General features: G+C 40.7%; 1 long non-coding RNA gene across 1 annotated transcript; it reads left to right on the top strand.

The window, feature by feature from the left end:
- The first annotated feature begins 9,762 nt into the window (after window positions 1-9,762).
- Window positions 9,763-12,475, top strand: LOC141369538 (uncharacterized). Its single transcript, XR_012373334.1, has 2 exons — window positions 9,763-12,010; window positions 12,134-12,475. It is a non-coding gene; the product is annotated as an uncharacterized lncRNA (long non-coding RNA).
- The last annotated feature ends 587 nt before the right edge of the window (window positions 12,476-13,062 follow it).

Raw genomic sequence — 13,062 nt, 5'->3', positions numbered from 1 at the left:
GCAAGTAGTCCGGCTATGCGTTATTAATTTGGAGCGGTTATTATTTGAAAAGAACGAACCTGCAAATGTCTCAACTGACCAATCAGAATCAAGCATTCCAGAGAGCCGTGTAATAAAAGAAGAATAATGCATGGAGATGCATTTCTGAACTATGGAAATCTATGAAAGGTTATTTGAAAGTCGCGGCAGTTGAGTTTTCTGTGCGGTTTTAGAAGTGAAATGTGTACAATTATGTTTAGCCTATAGTTCATTCTTCAGAGTTCATATTGATGATCTTATAGTTCATTTAAAAATGTTCTTACGAACTGACTGTATTCGTCAGAAAAACACCAAATAACTTATATTCTCTTTATGTCGCTGTTCTCTGTGCGTGTGGTATGTGTTCCGTCCTCCGCTCATGACAAAAAGCGTGGCCGGCAAAATTAAAATTAATATTACGTTGATCTTTAAGAGTGTGCGCTTCGCCCGCGCACGCCCTTCGCCAGTGACACAGAAATTGCAAAAAGCACAATCGGCTAAAGTTTTAAATATGACGTTGATTTTTAAAATCAAAAACATGCCGCAATCAAATGTGCTGCTGATGAGCATGCAAATTTATTTCTGTGCACTGAAGGCTTTTTTTTGAAAAGAGATTAAAGTGATATACCCCCTAATATGATTTTGCACATCCAACAACTATCATTACAAAGATAATACTGCATGTTTTGGCATTTGGTATTAGGCTATATTGCAGTAGTTAATATTTGTTATGTAATGAAATGCACGGTGTTCTTTTTAATGTTCTTTTAAGAGACAAACTATATTAAACGAAATTCATTTGAAGCAAACATTTGAAGCAAACAAAACTTAATTTAAACTCGAAAATTAAGTCTAATGACCGCCTCCATTTGTAACGTCATATTAGCCTTCAATCCATTACAACGCCCAATATATGGCGTTTAAAATTAGAGTCTTAATCGAATTAAATTAAAACAAAACATTAACAACATTAAAACAATATTTAAACACAACAATACTCAAACATAAATATAAAACAGACATTCTCAATTAGGATGCATGTTAAAAACAATCTGACATAGCGTTTAATAGCTGCACTAAGTTTACTATTTTGGGCAAAACCTCTGTTGCAAACCTGAATAAAAATGAATCACTTTCACTTTGAAAATGATGCGCTGTCACATTAAAACCAGCTCTTAGTCATTTAAAATTTAACTCAATTATGGCTTAGACAATTCTCCTATTTCATGTTTATTTAGAAAATAATATGTTTAACTCCGCCTATTAAGTTATTGTCCGTCTTAGAAATGCAATAGTTGTCAGCAGTCGCTATGCTAATATTTCCTTAAATAAAGCTCTTGCTGTCCTTTTGTATTAACACAAATATTTTTCATTTTTCATGAAACATACAGTTTATGGATCAGCATGAACGCTTTTAGTGGCAGGTGAGATCTTACCTTGAAATGCCAAACTTTAGGGCTGTCGACTATTTGTGGTAACTTTGCATAGCAAACCCACCAAACTGATCCCAAACAAAAATGTTGTCTACTCACCCATATCTATATCCGCACAATCAAATTAAAAACCACCAGAACCGCCAAATATGTAATTGCATCTAGGTCATGATTGCACGCTGTTTTTTTAAAAGTGTCTCAATTCAAGTCATTCACAGTAGTTTTATATTAATTTACTTTACATTTTACTACAGTGGTAATAATTAAACGTGTACAATAAAAAAAAACGAAAAAGTGATGACGGTGGGGCCCCCTAGCGGACTTATGGGCCCACATGCCTGGCATACTCTGAACCCCCCCAACGGCGCCCCTGCCTTTAGACCAGGGGTCTCCAACCTTTTTAAGTGGAGAGCTACTTTCTAAAAAATAAAAGTGGTCGAGAGCTACTTGTGTCATGTGTCTATTAACTCACTGTGATTGGAACTCTTTCCCCACCGGCATTTAAAAAAAAGTTGCCAGCCAGTGCCAGCATTTTTTTTTTCACAAAATTTTAATACCTTCCAGAAAATGCTTTTCTTTAAACAGAAACATATGATACATCAAATGAAAGAACATATCCTTTTATAACAACAACAAAAAAACGTTTATGTTGTCTTTACTTTTTTATCACCTCTTAGATATGGGTAGGATTCTTCCAAATATACCACATTTTGAATAAAAAAATAATGTAATAGATTTAGAAAGATGATCGAAACACACACAGAGTATTTACTGCTTTTGGATTCATAATAGGAATGTGCATGTATGTCATTTTTTCATTTCGATTAATCCATAGGTCTGAAAAACGAGTACTGGAGGCAGTGAAAAGGGCGTCATTTTGAAACTAAATTGTGAAACTAAACACTGAAATAAAACTTAATTTTGAAGAAACTATGACAGAAAAATGAACACATACTAGATTATTAATGAAATAGATGTTTTTTAACAGAAACCTCTAACAGAAAAAGTTGCGTGATGAAGTGAAACTAAAGGGTTAATAAACACAAACTGATGCGCTCTACATGATATTAAGCCTTGATACAACATAAATGTATCATACAACATGCATCTGCACAATATGCAATACTTAAACTAAGTTATGTACTGGACAGAAAGTTTAACTCCTGTTGTGGATGCGCATCACCAGCATGCTTTAAACACGTCTAGTTAAAGCACACCCTGCAAGTAAGCCTACGATGGCCCTGTATGGGCATAGTCTAAGGGCCCCGCGTAGGTTTGCTCACTGGCGAAACGTTGGCCCCTTAGCGCTGGCCCTGCATGGGCAGCCCTCACTTAGCCCCCAGAAAGCCCTCATACAGCAAAATACCCAAAGTTAAATAAACACTGCTGGATGTATATTGTCCCAATCTTACAGAGTGTTAAAAAGTAACAATGAAGCAGAATTAAAAACTCTGTTATCCTCTCTCTCACCATCTCTGTCTGAAATCTAAAATTGCATTTTACATCTTACTTGTAGAGTTATTTTCTTACTTTAGGTTGAGATTTTGTTTCATTTAAAGTCACCACTATTGTGATCAGTGTTTGATCCAGCTAAACTTGACTCCCGACTCTTGCCCCGTTCAGTCCCTTGATTGCTATAACTTTGTGTGTCCAAGACATGTTTGTTATGGCAGTATGCAATCCTTTGGTTGTGGTCAGTTCAGTAAATAAAGTCTAAACATCATCATATAAAAACTTACGTATTTATTGTTTGCACACTTATCAGAAGGATCTTTCTCTAGCAATGTGATACTACAGTATGAGATCCAGCTCTCTCACAGCAGCTTGTCCCTCTGAAAAATTTTAAAACACCGACACTCAAAATTAACCGCTGCACAATATAGACACACAAACATCAAGAATCAGAGCACGAACCACAATGATGGCGACAATAAAATGAAAAGCTTCATGCTTCAATGCATGCTGGGTATCAACAAATTACAAATCTCATCCAGGACTCCCAGAATGCACTGCGGCATGAATAAATAATGACCTTTTTTAACCATTTTCTTTGTCACTATTGTTGAGATTCATACTCTGATTCTTGATGTCTGTGCATCTACATTGTGCAGTGGTTAATGTTTATGTGCAAACTATCAAAATCCTTCAGAATGACAAACTGCTATGAGAGTTCTGGACCTTACACTGTAGTATTTCATTATTAACAGAAAATGATGCTTCTGATGAGGGGGAAAACTATATTAATGAATCTGTTCATTAAATTATTATGTTAGACAATGTTTATGTATCAACCATCAATATTCAATTACTATTGCCTTTTCTTTGCTATAACAAGTGTCTTAAACATACTTAGATATAGCAGCCAGAAAACACTAACAAGCTAATGGTCAAGAGTCAAAGTCCAACTAAAACAACCACTGTTCACAATAATGGTGACTTTAAATGAAACAGCCAACATCTTAACATAAGATAAGAAAATGACTCTACAAGTAAGATGTAAAATGCAATTTTAGGTTTCAGACAGAGATGTTGAGAAAGAGAATAACTGATCTTTTAATTCTGCTTCATTGCTACTTCCCAACACTCTGCAAGACCGGGACAACACACACATCCAGCAGTGCCCATTCAACTCCGGGGACTCATTTAACTCCAGCAGGGCCTCCTGGGGGCTAAGTGAGGGCTGCCCGTGCAGGGCCAGCGCTAAAGGGCCAATGTTTTGCCAATGAGCAAACCTGTTCGGGGCCCTTAGACTAGCCCTAAGTGGGCCCATAAAGGGCCATCGTAGGCTTCCCTTATGCAACAAAAATATACTGCAGTATATTGGAAAATATCATGTAATATATTAGGCAATATATTCCCATATATCGGATTTAATATTTATATTTCCCAATATATTGAAATATATGCATAGAAAATATCATGTAATATATTAGGCAGTATATTCCCATATATAGGATTTAATATGTATATTTTCCATTATATTGCAGTATATGAATAGACCATACATGTATATATTGATACAAAATATATTGTAACCAAGACCAAAAATGGCACTATGTTTTTCCATGTAATAGTTTGTCTTTATATGATTTAATATACTGCAATATATGCAGGGGCGTCGCTAGATCCCTTTTACTGGGGCACATGCCCCAGTGTAAATCTTTTGTGTCCCGGTGTAAATCTCAAGTTTAAATTTTAGCAGTTAACTGTATTCCTATATACAAAGATAATCGCGGCAAAAACTGATCTATATGCAATGTAGTTACCCAATTTACGCTTGTAAAAGCGACGAAGCAGTCGCATTGACTCGTGCAGACACTTATCCATGTTCATGTACGTCTTTGCGTTCATCTGCACACAACCGCATTCAAAAGGTGACGCCAAGCGAGTTAGCTTATGAAAACATGACTAGACTAAAGTAAGTTTCTAAATAATAATAATAATCTTATTTTGACTTGATCATTATTGGCTTCTTTAGATGAACATGTTTTGTGCAAAGCAGGGAAAGCGAAGCAGACAAGAGAGATGATGAGTTTTAAGGAGGTAAGACAAACTACATCCTCACCCGATCAGGTCTGAAACATTAGAGGAAAAATCTCAGGAAAACCTCGTCAAGTCTGTAGAATTGAATTGTTGCTGAGACAGATGTAAGATGTTCCCAAGATCATCCAAGTGCACCTCACTGTGCTACCCCGAGGCACCATGAACATGAACCAACATGCACTTTAAACATACTATCTCTGTATAAAAAAACGCATTTTAGTTAACACTTGTATTAAACTTGAACACAACTTTTATACAAAGATGGGTTCAAGTTTACTACAAGTGGTACATAAATACATTTTTATTTTTTTTTTACCACATTTTAGTTCATATTTATGGTGTCTCAAAATAGCAGTGAAGTACACTTAGATGATCTTAAGAACATCTTAAGAAAAACTAAAGATGAATTTTTAGTATATTAAGTACAAAATTAGTATGCGAAAATAAAGCACTTTAAATACACTATGGAAGTGTACTACTTTTTCACCTGGGTTAACACATGAGTCAGTTTTGGTGAACTGTTACTTAAAAACTCTACACACAAATCCTTACATTTCTCAGTGCTTACACCATCTGGTCATATGGAAAGCACTAGCATTCAATACTGTTCACTCAAGTCAGCACAGCTTAGCAAACAATTACCAAGCTGGAAACACTAAAAGTCAAAATTGAACACACAGCAATCAGATCCTTCAATAGATACATAAAAGGGCCTGAATCTGTTCATTGAGCTTTGAAACAATGGATCCACAGAGTAATGAAGGAATAGGTCGAGTAGAAGGAGGAGGAAGAGGAGGAGGGAAAGAAGGAGGACGTGGTGAAGGAGGAGAAAGAGGACATGGTGAAGGAGGAGGAGGACATCATGAAGAAATAGGTCGAGGAGGAGGAGTAGGAAGAGGAGGAGGGAGAGGAGGGGGCAGAAGAGAAGGGAAAGAAGGAGGACGTGGTGAAGGAGGAGGAAGAGGACATGGTAAAGGAGAAGGGAGGGGACATGATGAAGAAATAGGTCGAGGAGGAGGAGGGAGAGGAATAGGAGGAGGGAGAGGAGGAGGGAAAGGAAGAGGACGTGGTGAAGGAGGAGGAAGAGGACATGGTGAAGGAGGAGGGAGAGGACATCATGAAGAAATAGGTCGAGGAGGAGGAGTAGGAAGAGGAGGAGGGAGAGGAGGGGGCAGAAGAGAAGGGAAAGGAGGAGGACGTGGTGAAGGAGGAGGAAGAGGACATGGTGAAGGAGGAGGAGGAGGAGGAGGACGTGGTGAAAGAGGAGGAAGGAGATGAAGGGCAAGGTGACAAGCAATTTCAAGGTGAAATTCAAGCCACTCTAGTTGACCATGTCCTGGTCCATGGTATGACTATGAGGGAGGTTGAGCAACGAGTAAAGCCTAATTTGAGTCGCTTCACTTATACCTCCATCCTCAGAGCCTTCAGGGAGGAAAACAGATAGGTGTACTTACAGTAAGATTGCTCTGTACAGTAACTTTAGTGTGCATAGACTGTTGGACTATGCTACTGGAATAAAGAAATGCATCAAATTGCCTTCCATACAGATAGACATATCAGCAGATGAATGCAAGGGGTGGATCAGGCAAGAGGATTTTACCCTCGCTGTTTGGCTAGGACCAATATAGCCTGTGATGTGGATGAGATTCTCTGGCCTGACCCAGAACTAAGACAGGATGTTGAGGCAAAATTTAAAAAATTACAGTTGTGCTGTGTATAGCACATGAATGAATAAAAATGTGCTAATGCATACATTGATTGTGTCTTTTTGGTCATGTGAAAAGGTTTTTGAGGGGCAGAACCACAAGCAACTTTTAGATATATTGTTTTGAATTGATTGCACCAGTGTGTAATACTATGTTGTAGTGTGTGTGTGTTTGAAATGATGTTTTATTAACAAGGTTCGGGAGGAGAATGTTCAGATAATTAAACACAGGTGAAAGCACTCTCTGATAATCAAACACAGGTAAAAGCATTCTCAGATAATCAAACACAGGTGGAAGCACTCAGCAATCAACCTAAGAGGGTACAAATAGACTCAGCAGTCTTACCTCATTATGTTGTCAGTTCGCAGCAGAGATGTCTCAATCAAGCTCCTCTTCCAACAAAGACATGGACACCTCCAGGGATGCATCTCCACACCCCACCGAGCCCACGGTCATCCCTACTACACCGGACGTCCCACTTGAGCCCCCGGCTTCTCCTCGCGGCAGCACACCGGCCCGATCAGCCCGGCGCTCAACAAAACGCCAAGACCAATCTTCACTGCCCCCGGCTAGACACCCACCTCCTTCTCCAGCTTCCTCCTACCGCTCGGCCGTCCCAACGATCCCTCCTATTGGGAAATGGACCGTAGCCAGACTGAGGCAAGCGCTGAGTAACTCAGACCGTCAAGCTCCGAGGAAGATGAACAAAGCGGAGCTGTACTCGCTGTATGTATCCCTTCAGTCGACTCCCAAGACGACTCACAAGCAGAGCAAAGCCCGCAGGGCTCAAAAATCGCCTGCCCAGTCACCACCATCATCTTCTTGCTCAGGTCGCAGCTCGCGCCAGCTGTTGAGTCGCCGCAGCAACAGGCCCTCAGCTAGCCTGGGCAAAGCTCCAGATTTCCCCATAACAGGTTCATTACCACCGGCCGACGAGGCTCAGTCTTCCACCTCTGCCTACGCTACAGCAGCGCTGTATGCAGACGGGCCCAGAAGCCTCCCCACAGCCGCACAGTTTTGTTCTCTAGCTGTTCATAACCCTTTTCTTTTTCAGTGGCCTCCAGCTCCAGTGGCAAACACTAGCGCGAAGCTATCGCCGCTAGCACCACAGATACAACAGGGTCATCAGTTCTACCCAACAGGTTACAACCCTGCCTACTTCCAATGGCCCACAGGTGCAACAACTCAAACGAGCGCGGCCCCGCCTCCGCTTGCAGCCCAAGCACACAGCGATTTCTATCATCCCTCACATCCTCATACTAACTTTCCTTTTCAATTTCCAACAGGTCTTCCAATCACAAGGGCACCAATGTCATTCGCAGTTCTGGATCATACCCTTCCCGGTTCTACTATACAAAATAAATCACCATATCCTCTTTGTTTTTCAGCCACTCCAACGCTTGTTCCATCCAACGCAGTCGCCATGGAACCTCCACCAGTTTCCCAATCCATCCGAGCTCAGATCCTCTCAGAAATTCAGGATGCTGGCTCCAGAGGCAGAACAATTTCCAACTCCAGCTCTTCGCTATTCAGAACTAATATTCCTGTAACCCACTGTTAAAACCACTGTTTGACGCATCACTCGACACTATCCTCCAAGCGGTATCTCCCAGGACCCTTCAATCCTACGTTACCGCTTGGAGATGCTTTAAAACATTCCATGCCTCTTATAACCTGCCTTTCCCTGATTTTTCTCTCCTTTCAATCACCTCTTTTATCTCCTACCTTAACATCATTAAGGGCCTACAAGTCGGGTCCATTAAAGGTTATTTGAGCGGCATCCAGTTTTTCCATAAATTGATGTACGGCGCTCCTTCCACGGAGATAATCAATTCCCAAACCTCTCTCCTAATTAAAGGGATTCAAAAATCCCAGCCCACCCGCCCCGACGCCAGACAACCTATAACGCTAGACATTCTCACCAAATGTATTCAGACCCTCCGCACAGGCTACCAGCCCATTGGTTCCGCTCGCACACTCGATGCTATGTTTATCCTAGCCTTTTTTGGTTTTCTTAGATGTGCGGAACTCGCCATTACTTCTAAATTCGACCCAAAAATCCACCCAACCATCTCAGACTTATCAGTACTAGACGGCGAAACTATTTCATATCTGATTAAACAAAGTAAAACGGATCAAACCAAAAAAGGTCATTTCATCTACGTTTTTAATCTCGCTTCGCAAATCCAACCATACCAGTCAATTCTGGCCTATCTACAATGGAGAAGTTCCCAGGCTAAATCTCCCCTGGAACCCCTATTTTTAGATGAATCCAAAAAACCCGTGACACGTTTTTGGTTCCAGAAACACCTCAAATCTGTTCTCCAACAGTCAGGCATTCCAGCAAAGAATTTTTCAAGTCACTCATTCCGCATCGGGGCAGCAACTTCAGCAGCCCAAAAAGGCCTCTCCCAACAGCAGATCCAAGCCCTTGGGAGATGGTCCTCCGATGCTTTCCAAAGCTATATCAGGACGAACCGGTTCCACATTAAAAAAGCCCACCAAACCCTAATCGAGTAACCCTCAAACTCAAATCCCCTCTTTTCTCCTCTTTCCTGTTTCCTCTTTCCATCCAGCGAGCATTGGTCTCACAGCGGATGGAGTGAGAACTTCCCCGGTAGAGCACTTACGTTTTCTCTTTCATCCAGCGATGCAGTGTGAGAAAATCTCCCGGGCAAGCACTTGTTTTCCTTTTCTGTTTCCTTTCCGTCCAGCGAGCATTGGTCTCACAGCAGACGGAGCGAGAACTTTTCCGGTAGAGCACTTACATTTTCTCTTTCATCCAGCGATGCAGTGTGAGAAAATCTCCTGGACAAGCACTCGTTTTCCTTTTGTTTCCTTTCCGTCCAGCGAGCATTGGTCTCACAGCGGACGGAGTGAGCTCTTCCCCAGTAGAGCACTTAAGTTTTCTCTTTCATCCAGTAATGCAGTGTGAGAAAATCTCCTGGGCCAGCACTCATTTTCCTTTATGTTTCCTTTCAGTCCAGCGAGCACTGGTCTCACAGCGGACGGAGCGAGAACTTTTCCGGTAGAGCACTTACATTTTCTCTTTCATCCAGCGATGCAGTGTGAGAAAATCTCCCGGACAAGCACTCGTTTTCCTGTTCTGTTTGCTTTCCGTCCAGCGAGCATTGGTCTCACAGCGGACGGAGTCAGCTCTTCCCCGTAAAGCAATTCAGTTTTCTCTTTCATCCAGCAATGCAGTGCGAGAAAACCTCCTGGGCAAGCACTCATTTTTCCCGTTTTCCTTCCGTCCAGCTAGCATTGGTCTCACAGCGGACGGAGTAAGAACTTTTCCAATAGAGCACTTATATTTTCTCCTCTATGCAGCGATGCAGTGCGAGAAAATCTCCCGGGCAAGCACTTACTTTCCAGTTTCCTCTTTCTGTCCAGCAAACACTGGTCCGATAGCAGAAAGAGTGAGAACTTTTCCAATAGAGCACTTACATTTTCTCTTTCATCCAGCGATGCAGTGTGAGAAAATCTCCTGGGCAAGCGCCCATTTTCCTGTTTCATTTCTGTCTAGCGAGCATTGGTCTCACAGCAGACGGAGCGAGAACTTTTCCGGTAGAGCACTTACATTTTCTCTTTCATCCAGCGATGCAGTGTGAGAAAATCTCCCGGGCAAGCGCCCATTTTCCTGTTTCGTTTCTGTCTAGCGAGCATTGGTCTCACAGCAGACGGAGCGAGAACTTTTCCGATAGAGCACTTACATTTTCTCTTTCATCCAGCGATGCAGTGTGAGAAAATCTCCCGGGCAAGCACTTACTTTGCAGTTTGCTCTTTCTGTCCAGCAAGCACTGGTCCCATAGCAGAAAGAGTGAGAATTTTTCCTCCCTACAATCGCTCCCCGTTCACAGACCAACAGGGGCCATCAGCTCAGACGGAGAGCCACTATTACGGGCCTCCCCGGTCAAGCACCCAGGCACCTTCTCGACATGCCAGCCCGCCAAACTCGGCACTCATTTGGGGGGTCTTTAGTCTGGCGGCTGTCCTCTGCTCTTGCACTTTGGGGGGAGTACTCTGGGATCGGGCCGAACTCCGAGCTCGGAGCCCTCCCTCCGGACAGCACGCCAAATACGCATTAAACTTTACCCTCCAAAATATATGTAAGTGTGAACTCGTGAAATGATGTTTTATTAACAAGGTTCGGGAGGAGCATGTTCAGATAATTAAACACAGGTGAAAGCATTCTCAGATAATCAACACAGGTGGAAGCACTCAGCAATCAACCTAAGAGGGTACAAATAGACTCAGCAGTCTTACCTCATTATGTTGTCAATTCGCAGCATCCCCCCACCACCCCTTCTCCACACATTTTAGTCCTAAAACACACTTACATGGGGGGGAGTACTCTGGGTTCGGGCCAAACTCCGAGCTCGGAGCCCTCCCTCCGGACAGCACGCCAAATACGCATTAAACTTTACCCTCCAAAATATATGTAAGTGTGAACTCGTGAAAGCTTGTGTGTGTTGTCTGAAGGAAAAGTTTGGTATTTCAGTAAGAGTGAATGGTTTTGAGTGTAGAGCTTCATTTTGACCTGAAAATATGATGTTTGGAGTATTGTGTGAGACTTTATGGAATTGTCTTTACTGTTTTGAGAATATGAGGCATAGTTTCAAGAAATGTGTAATAATGTTAGGTATAATGAAGATTATACTTGTATATATGTATCTTTTGCAGTAACTGTTGAACTGTAGAATAGTGGGTTAAGCAAAGGACATTGTATAGAAGTGTTGCACACTTCTTCCACACAGCAGGCTTTCAAAAAAAGTCAGCAAAAAATGGGGGGCCTGTGCCCCAGTAGAGCTTTATATCTAGCAATGCCCATGAATATATGCATGTGCTATGTATGTATGTATGTATGTATGTATATATGATTTAACAATTTTTACTTTCCAAATAAACAACTACAGCATATTCATGAATATGCATGGCATATAGCCTAAAGAAAATATTGAAGACAAAAATCTGCATTACACAAATAACAGTTTTATTGAAACAGCAGAGACCTTTCTTTAATGTTCTACGTTTGTCAGTACTCTACCCAACACCGACTGCTTCAACCAGAATGCGTGCCAAAGGCGATGGAGCATAATGCTTGAGTAGGAAGCTAAGATTCAGGCGTGAGGACAGGACAGGACACATAAGAGAGACTAGCAACAAGGAGGCTGATAGTCCTAACTCATACTCCTAATCAGTAGGTGGCGGTAATGCACCTAAAAGTTGTTTGCTAACCACCAGTAAAACTCGAGAAGGGGACTGATCGTTGGCATGCTCTCAACCCAGGGAAACTTAAAGCTTTACAAGGTACATCGTTTTCAGAGGTTGTGCTTTCCAGTTTTGATTGCATCTCTTCCAGGAGAAATTTTTGTGAACCAGAGGGGAAGGAGTGAGAAGGGAGAGAGTAATCGTTGTTGTTTTGTTCCACAGATGCTGTTTTAAACCAGTTTCCACGGCCGAAGCTGATGTTAGAAAATCCATCAACAGTAGAATATGCGAGCTAAGACACCAGGTGAAGTGCAAAAGCATGGGTATATAAGTCATTTAAATCAGTGAAGAGCCAAGATGGACTACTAACCAGGATAAAGGCCTGTTCTTTTGGCAATTTATTTCTTTGCTTTTCCACGTTGCCAAAGCTCCTTGAAAGTTTGTTTATTATTTATTTATCTATTATTGTCTGTGCATTTTGTTTATATTGTATTTTTCACTGTATAATGGCACTGCTGAAAGTTTGAAATAAATAGACCTTGGTAATTTAAATTGCTTTAATTTATATTTTGTATATTTTCTGTTTTATGTCACTCTTTTAAAATGTAATTTATGTTAATGTAATGCAAGACATTTATGTAATGTAAAGCAAACCACATTGTCTGACCATGTGCAAAACCTCTTGTGGTTGTAATATGTCTGTTTAGCTCTTTACCTCAAATTAGTTTTAGTATGTGTGCCTGATTAAAAGAAAATAAAGGTGGCTTTTGATAGATTATCCATTAGTCTGTGTTAATATGTGGTATAAATGTGTGTACATATTTTTATGTATTTCTATATAATTTTACATATTATTTAAAATATATTCTACCATATAGTAAACATACATGTGACACTATATCTGTACATATATTGTTAATACATTTTTGCATATCAATCTGAATATAATATGGCGGATATTTATAAATGTAAAATTGCATATATTTTGAGATATATAAACACATATATTATATTCACGTGCAATATATTAAAAGCGGCAATTATTTATATTTATCAATATACTGCAATAAATTACATATATATAGAACATATGTATCAACATATTACTCATGTATTTTACAATATACTGCAATATATTGCATACGTAAAGA

The sequence above is a fragment of the Misgurnus anguillicaudatus genome, chromosome 14 (assembly GCF_027580225.2).
Source record: "Misgurnus anguillicaudatus chromosome 14, ASM2758022v2, whole genome shotgun sequence".
NCBI classification, from domain to species: domain Eukaryota; kingdom Metazoa; phylum Chordata; class Actinopteri; order Cypriniformes; family Cobitidae; genus Misgurnus; species Misgurnus anguillicaudatus.
This window is presented reverse-complemented; position numbering and strand designations above follow the sequence as displayed.